This window comes from Ursus maritimus, unplaced genomic scaffold, assembly GCF_017311325.1.
Source record: "Ursus maritimus isolate PB19 unplaced genomic scaffold, ASM1731132v1 scaffold_2, whole genome shotgun sequence".
In the NCBI taxonomy this organism is placed as follows: Eukaryota; Metazoa; Chordata; class Mammalia; order Carnivora; family Ursidae; genus Ursus; species Ursus maritimus.
In genome coordinates this window covers 17,230,009-17,239,696 of record NW_024424452.1, presented here as the reverse complement: position 1 = coordinate 17,239,696, position 9,688 = coordinate 17,230,009, and positions in this window count along the sequence as shown.

Below are 9,688 nucleotides of genomic sequence, written 5' to 3'. Positions count from 1 at the left end.
TGAAAGCAGTGATGTAGGAAAGAACGTTAGGGTTCTAAGCCAACGGCCAAGAAAGAATTCTTGAGACATCTTTGGTGCAAAAAGGTGATTTTATTAAAGCACGGGCATAGGACTCGCGGGTAGAAAGAACTGCCATGGGGTCATGCAGAGTGGCCCATTATATACTTTCAAGTTGGAGGGGGTTAGGGATAGGGGAAGTTTTTAAGGAATTTTGGAAGCAAGGTTTCCAGGACCTTGGGGGGGCTAGCTATTGTTGGGGAAAGGTCATTTATTACTGTCTAATAAAACTTCAGTCTTGAGACCCTTCAGATGTATATTGGTGGGCCATATGCTTGGGGGATGATTGCCAACACATATCTTGGGGGGTTTAGAGATAAAGGAAGTTTCCAAAAGAATTTTTATACATTAAAGTAAACTTACAAGACCCTGGGAGGTAAGGGGTGGGGTGGGCTAGGATTGTCTTTTGCCCTCAGCAAATGTCAACATCGAGGAAGTTGAGTCCCTAGAGGAATGTCACTCTGCCTGTTTCAAGGACTTGTCAGTGGGCTGTAGGTGGTAAAGAAATGAAATAATTATTCTTCGGCCTTTGTTTCCCACATCAGCAGTACCACCATATACCTACTTCTGTCTATGTCCTCCACCCCCGTGTACTTCGCCTCCACCACCGCCCCTGGGGATTTCTGGCACCATGAGGCAACCCCAGAAATCGCCAGGGTTTGTGTCCCTGGTCCCAAATCTCCTTCTCACCTTCAACCACACGGACAGAGTCCCACCCTCCTCCTCTCCCACCCCCCCACCCTCCCAGAGGGAGCTTCAGACCCAGGAGACAGGAGGCTGGCTGTCCCCAATGTCACCATTGCTGATTCTAAGGCAGAGTCAGATTGCCTTCTTGGGGCTGTCTTCTTGTCTAACCCATCTTCTTTGCAGAATCCCGAGGCCCGAGATGAGGCCAGTTCCCACCCCTGCCCTGGGAAAGGCCTCAGGCGACACAGACTCCCTCGCTCTGTTCTGTTCCTGCCAACAGGGAGACGTCAGCCTTGGCAAGGCCTCTGGACACGTCCATGGCCTGCAGTGGACAGATTCACTGCTGATGGTATTCTGTTCCTACCATGGGCTCATACATTATGCAGGATGGTGGACAGTGCACCGGGCCTGCTCTCTGCAAGACAAACCAATGGGACGGGCGATGTATGCACCCACTTTGCCAAGGCCACTTCCGCCCACATCACACCATTTGTTGGAGGCAGGGAGAAACAGATTTCGTGATAGCCAAGTAACCATAAGACCTCGCTCTCCCTAAAGTTCAGAATTGGAGATGTCGGATACGATCATGTGGAGTCTTGCACTGCCCCAGGAAGGAGAGAAAAAAGATGATGTACTCTCAGTCCTCGTGGGGTGGGTGGGAGATCTGAGACCCACCGAACACCCAGAAGATGAGAGAAATTCAGCCCGGCCTGCAGTCAGGCGTGGGAACGGAACCCAGCTGCTCTGAATTTGCTCTTAGACTTTCGGCCCCTCCTAATGGACATCTGACTATATTGCCTCCCAGAGACTAAGAGGAGGTTATCAGCGTCCTGTTAGGAAAATGAAAGGCCTGTGCTCAGGTAGTTATGCCCAGGGAATAATAAGCCGAGGGGAGCAGAACTAGAGCGAGCATCCATCAAGCCCTCTTCCCAGACTTCATCTTATTTAATCCTAACAGTAGACCTAAGTGGCATGAACCATCATTTCCGTCTTATTTTAATTTAATTTTTATTTATTTGATTTGATTGATTGATTTGAGAGAGAGAATGGAGAGAGAGAGAGAAAGCAGGAGTGGGGGGTAGGGGGTAGGGGCAAAGGGAGAAGGAGAAGCAGACTCCCTGCTCAGCAGGGAGCCTAACACAGGGCTCGATTCCAGAACCCCGGGATCATGACCAGAGCCAAAGGCAGATGGTTAACTGACCGAGCCACGCAGGTGCTCCCCCACCCTGCCTTATTTACATTTTGTAGATAGAAAAGAATCCTGACCCGGTTGAAAAAGAAGGTCAGGCAATGGATTCTAGTCGTGCCACTGGGCAAGTCAGCTGACCTCACCGAGCTTGAGTCTCACTTATCGGGAAAGTGGGGTCACCTAAGATCTGAGAGGATGCGTGATGATCGGAGGAAAGGTATGTAGAGTCCCCGGCATAGAACAAGGGCTCATAAAAAAATAGGATAAGAACAACCTGGAATGCATATCACAGTGAGAATTTACAAGGGGCCACATAGGAAGCATGCTTTACACACATCTCATTCACTTATCCTACAGCCCAAGGGAGAGGTACGACTGCTTCCCCCCTCCCCCACCCTCCTTTTAAGAGGTGATAAATCACTTGCATGAGTTCTCCTGGCTGGTTGATTGACAGAGCTAGGATTTGAGCCCAGGCAAGTGGAACTTTGTGTGTATACACCCGAGGCTCAGAGAGGTTCTGACACTTGACCAAGGTGTCACAGCCAATCTATGGGAGAAAAAAAGGCCTGGCCAGGCTCTTCCTTTTCTCACTCCACTCACCAGTCGTGCCCTTCAGCTTTTTCTACTGCACAGATAAAGGGTGGGACTGGACTTGCCTAGAACAGTGCCTAGCCTGGGACAGGTACAATAAAAGTACTAAATAATAAATGTTCTGGCGCACTGGGCGGGACTCTCCCCAGAGCACGGGTAGGGGGAATTGGACCCTTCCCTGGGTATCATGCGGGAAACAGGCCACTTTTGGCTGCTTATTCTTTACTTATTCACAGCCTTCGGTGATATCACACCTGCACGCCTCCCAGGGCCGGCGCTGCGCAGCACCGAGGCAAAGGGGATGCACGAGACACCATTTGGAAACAGGAGCCTGGAGTAGCAGGAAACGGTAAACTCCAGGCCCCGGGTGAATTGTGTGGCAGGTGTGTGAGCACCGAGTGGGGGTGAGAGACTCCCTTGGGGAGCCAGGCTGGGGTGGGAAAGCGGCTGGAGTCCCTGGAGCCTGGATGGGCACCTAGGGAGTGCCCCCCATGACGCCCCTCTCTACGGGCGCGGTCCTGAGGGCTGCACCCCCCTGCCCCCCAAAACTGGCACGGTCTCCCTCCCTCCTCTGGGGAGTTCAGGCACCCCTAGGACACGGTGTGTGGAATGCGACCGGTCTTGGGTTTATTTTACACGCTACACCCGTCTGCAAAAAATCAGGCGCGCGCATGAAAGCTATTCTCTTTCCAGTTCCTCTTCAACACTTCTGATTATTCCAGGAGCCGGTCTCATTTTGCTGCCAGAAGCCCTTTAACACCTCTCTATCCACACTTATCTTGCCATGTCTCATCTATAACAAAGAGAGTGCAGCCCTCCAGCTCAGAATTCAGAGCAGGTGAAAGTATCTAGCTACAAGGTTAGAACACTTTATTTTTTCCATTGTATTTATTTTTTTGTTACCTTCATTTACAGCAAGTGATACTGGTTTTCTATTTTCGGTAGTGATAGTTTCCTTTTAAAGTACGTGGTTAAGAATGGGTACTCTGCCAATCGGACTACTAGGTTCAAATCCCAGCTCTGCCACTTAACTGCCTGTGTGACCTTGAGCAAATCACACCACCTCTCTGTGCCTCGATTCCCTCCTCTATAAAGGGAAAGTAATAATGGTATCTCCTCCTTAGGTTATTGTGACAACCCATTAGTTAGTATATGTATAGGGCACGGATTGGTGCCTGACATCCAGTATGCGCTTTATCGATGTTTGCTATTGTTAAGTCAAATGGGGTAAAAACAAACAGACACACACAACCCCGAGGTTTAGAGAAAACCTCTTTGGACCAGTCCCACCATTTTCCATGTCAGAAAGCACAGTTTTGAAGAAGATAATTAAGTAACTGAGCTAGGATCTCTGTAGGTCTCTGGATCCCTGATCCATTTACCAGCCACTTCAATCTTCAGTAATTAATGCAACCTCTCGCTGCCTGCATCTGTGGAATGGGACTTTCGCTGGATGTGGAGGCGGTATGTGTAAAAGTGGCAGTATGGTGACTCCAGTGCATTTCGACGCGGCTAATATCGCCCCCAAGGGGACAGAAATAGGTTCTTGGTGGCAAAAAAAAAAAAAAAAACCAAACCAAAAAACTTTTTAGTATCCTAAGCACAGATATACAGTAGAACTGTGTTATCAAAATTTCATGATGAGTGGTGATTAGGAGACAAATTGTCTAAAAAAGGCTGCGTAGGGGAGAATCATGAAAAAAAAGAAGTTGAGTGCTGTAAACCAAATTTTTCCAACTTGAGTTGTTACCCATAGTGGGTTATGCAGTCAGTGCAAGGGGTCCTGATTAGACAGATGGTGAGGAGAGGATGGTGGGGAGAATGGCCACTCATTACGCAACTAAAGGCTTCATCTTTTTTTTTTTTTTAAGATTGTATTTATTTATTTGACAGAGAGAGACAGCCAGCGAGAGAGGGAACACAAGCAGGGGGAGTGGCAGAGGAAGAAGCAGGCTCCCAGCAGAGGAGCCTGATGTGGGGCTTGATCCCAGAACACCGGGACCACGCCCTGAGCCCAAGGCAGACACTTAACGACTGTGCCACCCAGGCGCCCCTAAAGGCTTCATCTTTAACGGTCTTATCTTGTGCGGTGTCTGGGTGGCTCAGTCAAGCGTCTGCCTTGGGCTCAGGTCGTGATCCCAGGGTCCTGAGGTCAGGCTCCCTGCTCAGCGGGGCGTCTCCTTCTCCCTCTTCCTCTGCCCCTCCCCCCTGCTCATGCGCTCTCTCACACTCTCAAATAAATACATAAAATCTTAAAAAAAAAAATCTTACCTTGCTTTGGGTTCAACCTTTAATTTGATGTTCAGAGTCCTACCCAGAGGGGGAAAATGGAGTAACTAAACAAGCAAGAGCCATTCACAGAGATAAGCTCTGAAATTGTGACTGATGTCTACACTGTATTAAAATGATATCTTTTTTGTCTTTAACCTTGCAGTTCCTTTAGGAAAATGAGTTTATGGGTTTTCTATATCTGTTTAACATTATAGAGACCAATGCAGTCAGAAAATAGGATTTTAAAAATCCTACCTTGTTCACTTCCTGTGTAACCTCGGACAAGGTACCAAACCTCTCCGTGCCTCTGTTTTCCCATCTCTGTAAAATAGACACAATAATAAACAACCCGCAAAGCTGTTCCTCCGTTAATGAGGAAATGAGTTGATATTTTTAAGCACTCAGATCAGTGTCTGGCCCATAGTAAATGCTCCATAAGCGGCATTTAATGACCTGGAATTATTATTATACCAGCTTCACGGATGAAGAATTGAGGTCCACAGAGATTGGCCCACCATCATTCAGAGCCTAAATTTGTTTAGCATTTTAAAAATTAATTCCAGCTTAATTTAAATAAAGTGCACACATTTTAAGGGTACGCCTTGGGCACGCTTACCTATGTGTACACTCGTGATCAAAATAGGGGCATTCCTTAGGGCGCCTGGGTGGCACAGCGGTTAAGCGTCTGCCTTCGGCTCAGGGCGTGATCCCGGCGTTGTGGGATCGAGCCCCCACATCGGGCTCCTCCGCTATGAGCCTGCTTCTTCCTCTCCCACTCCCCCTGCTTGTGTTCCCTCTCTCACTGGCTGTCTCTATCGCTGTCCAATAAATAAATAAAATCTTAAAAAAAAAATAGGGGCATTCCCAACACCTCAGAGGCTCACTGGGGTCTCCCCTCAGTCAATACCTCCCCCGCCCCAAGTTGAGCGCTATTCTGAATCTTCACGGAAGACATTCTGCCTGTTTTGAACTTCATCCAAATGGAGCCATACAGTCAGCTTCTTTTATTATCCGCAGTCTGAATTTGAAGCCCAGATGGTCCCACCCTAGAAATTGCCATCTTAACTATTATCCTATATTGTGCCGCCTTTTAAAGCCAGGACTCCTTAGGGTGTTCTTATTCTCCCCCTCCTTCCTTTTCCTGACTCCTTTTTCAGCTCTGCCCGAAACAAAGGTGTCCGTCAAGCCATCGACGAATTCTAATTGGTCAGTTCTGCATTAGAAGGCCCGGCACAGTCCCGCCCCGCCAGAGGAGGGCCCTCGGCCAGGACGCATATATAGGGCACATGTGTCAAGAGGTGGGCCAATGGGAGGAGAGCGTGTTCTAAACCGTCCATCCGTCCACCAATGGGAGCGTGGTGTTCCCGCCCTCTTCAACTGCCCGGCTGCCTCAGCCTCGTGCCCTTGCAGTTTGACACCTTTCTTGTGTCCTAGAAGAAGGGGCCCTCGAAGCTGCCTAGGAGATGCAGGATGGCGGGCCCCAACTCCTTGCACCCTCCCTGGGCCTCATGCACCCCTCCCCTCCCTGTGGTGGATGGGAGGGGAGACTTTTCCAGACAAAAATAACATATATGTAAATATGTATGTTTTCAGGGGTTCTGTTGTTTCTTGGGTTTTTTTCTCTGTTACTGGGATAATGCCTTGGTTTTTTCTTTTTAAAAAAGTATTATTTTTCAATTTCAAATATCTTTACAATTTGAACACCCTCTGGTTTTTCTGAGTTCTGGGTGCTGATGAGAATCACCAGCCTCCCTCTGTAGCCTCCACCTTGCCCCTCAGAGGTGAGAACCTAGGAGAAGGGAGAGGGGACTGGAAGAGCTTGGGGGCGGGCAGAGAACGAGATGGGTTGGAGATCATAAGAAGGAGTAGGCACATCCTTAGGGTTGAAGGATGAAGAGAAGAAATTTTAAGGTGTGATATGGATTGGGAGGTGTGGACCAGCTCCAGGAAAATGAATGAAATGCTTGGAATGGGTTGATTTAAAAAAAAAAATTAGGATGCCCAACTGTCCTGGAGGAGGGATATTTAAAGTGCAATAAAGATCCCAAAGTGGGGCACCTGGGTGGCTCAGTCGCTTACGCACCTGCCTTGGATTGAGGTCATGATCTCCCAGTCCTGGGGTCCTGGGATTGAGCCCCACCTTGGGCTTCCTGCTCAGCGGGGAGTCTGCTTCTCTCTCTCCCTCTGCTCCACCCCCCCCCGCCCGCTCCTGCTCTCTCTGTCCTTTTCAAATAAATAAAATCTTAAAAAAAAAAAAATCCCAAAGAGATTAGGGAAGAGCAATGCCTCATGGGTTACAGATGAATGGATCCCATGGGCCGCTGAGTTATCAGGGTGAAGGGAGTCTCTGGGTCTAAGGGACGCTGTGGGTTCTCATGCTCATCTTTTCTCACCTTCTCTACCCCAGACAGGCATGACCCTGCTCTTTGTACTGGGCTGCATTTTCTTCCCACTGAGCTTCACTGCCCTCTGCTGGGGCCTGCAGAACCACCCCACCCTGCAGATGGAGAGACCCGAGGCTGTTTTGGTGGCGTCCAAGTAAGAGGACAGGGTGAGGGCATCCTTCCTGGGCCAGGGCTGGTGGAGCTGATCTCCTGCTTTCAGGAAGAGTTAGTGGTGACAGCAGGAGCAGAGTGTGTGTGTGTGTGTGTGTGTGTGTGTGTGTGTGAGTGCGTGTGCCAGGGGTAGATTAAAACTCAAAAGAAACTGGCTAGGGGATCTTTTGCAAGTTATTTAACCTCTCTGAACTTCAGAGCCCCCCCCCACTTGTAAATGGGTTACTAAGAACACCCACCTTCCAGTCTTCATGGAGACCTTGTGCGAGGATAGGTGAATTCATGTCTGTGAAATAGGGGTGGCCAACTCCTGCAAGGAACAAGGCTGTAGGCTCTGTGGGGATGACTGGTGAGCTGGAGGACTCAACATTCAGCCCACTGAATGAAGCAGCAGCTGCTTGGCTCCCGCCAAACATTATGGAGCTAGAATATGGGCTCCATGTTGTCTGACTTTCTGGTTCTTTCTCAAAAGAAGTTGAGCTTCGATGTGAAATCACCTAATTTGCAAACACTGACAAATAAGTTAGAATTTAAGAAAATACTATCCCGGCAACACCAGACTGGCTAAGCAAAGCATGTTTGTGGGCCAGATCGGGCCCTTCCGCTGCCAATTTATGACCTGTTTGACACAGCTTAATACACGTGTGAACTATCATGGAAACTTAGGTAGGAGAGGGAGCAGACAGAAGGCAGAATTTACTTGGGTGTCTGGGTGAATTCCTGGAGGACAGAAAAGTGTCTCTGCCGGCTGTAGTTCAGGTCATCCAGAGAGAAGCCACGACTTGACCAGGTTTGTAGTCCTCAATCAAGTAGTTATGGTGCCCTACCATTGCCCACACACCCCCAACTCAGCTTTGCTCTTTGGCTTTGGAGCTATCCAGTTTTGCCAGTTCTCATAGCTGTGTTATCTTGGGCAAGTTTTTTGTCTTTTTTTTTTTTCCCTTCAATCTCTGAACCCGTTTCTTGTCTATAAAACAGATATTACCATCTGGGAAGATTAAATAAGAACATAAACCACATTGCCTCATGGTCAGCACATAGTAAACATACACAAGTTGGGTCCTTTTCCCCCTTAGAGGAAGCCCTGAGGTCAAGAAGCTAGATCCACTATTGCCCCTAAATTGTCCCTAACTCCTTCTGCCAAAGGCCAGAGACCTCTCAGTCTATTCCTTCCACTGACACTAGAGGGCAGCACAAAATTGCATATCCAGCCCTCAGCCTCTCTTTTGGGGAGGAAATGGAATGGTCTTTGGACAGGCAAAGACAAATTGTGGGGCTGCTTATTGAGGTGTACCTTAGGGTAGGCCTGGAAACCAGAGTACGATTTGGGTACAAGGCCCCAGGTCATGCAGAAGTCCGTAGGACAGTGGAGTTCAGGACAGGAAGGCCAAATTCCAGGAAGCAGCACGAAAGGGTGAGAAACAGCTCAGAGGCCAGCGGGGTTCCAGCTGGGCTTCGGACATGCAGCGTGACCCTGGCCAAGTCACTGTGCCTCGGTTTCCTTGTGGTTGAATGAGGGGTTTGAACCACCTAATCCCTGGGGTCCTTTCCCACTGGGAAACTGCTGTTCTGTGAAGTCCCCAAGGAAGGGGAGTCAGGAAGATAAGAAACCTGAAGAAAAAGCGAGTGACCAGTGCTTAGGGGAGGCCAGGAGAGGCCAGGCAGCCTGAGGGACAGGGGCAAGAGCATCGTCCCATTCCAGGTGGGTTTTCAGAGAGGCAGGGTTTCCTCACCCTCTGCAAACCCTGTAGTCACTCTAATACCCAGCATGGGAGGGCTCCGGCCTCTTCTAAATATGTCACCTTGGGGAGGGCCACCGTAGGCTTCAGGACCATTTCTTGACTTGCAAGAACGGGACAAGTGCTGTTACCTCAGGGCTATTACAATTGTTAGACAAGATCACCGGACAGCCTTGCAGTGAAGATGGGCTCTAGGGGCACCTCACTTCTCCCTATAGTTTTCCCCCTTCCCATTGGAGTGAAGGATGTGGGGGGGGGTCTCTGAGCCGGAAGGAGGCTGTCTGGAGGTGTTTTTATTCTCATCCAGTGCTTAAACTCATCCTTCAGAGACAGTAAGACGCACCACTTTGTCTCACTCCCTCCTCCAAGGAATCCTTTTCCTCTCTGCTGGAGTGGCACCCCTAAACTGGGACCCCAGCAGGCCACTTGGGAGGCACTGGCAGAGAAGAAATGGCAGGCATTTGCCATGTGCTGGTGGGAAACAGGGTCAAGCCCCCATCTGGGGGCTCAGAGCCCCCTCCCAGCTGGCCAGGGTGCCCAGGGCCACCTTCCTCCCCAAGAGGAGAGCCGACCCTCCACTGGTCCATGTCCCCAGCAGC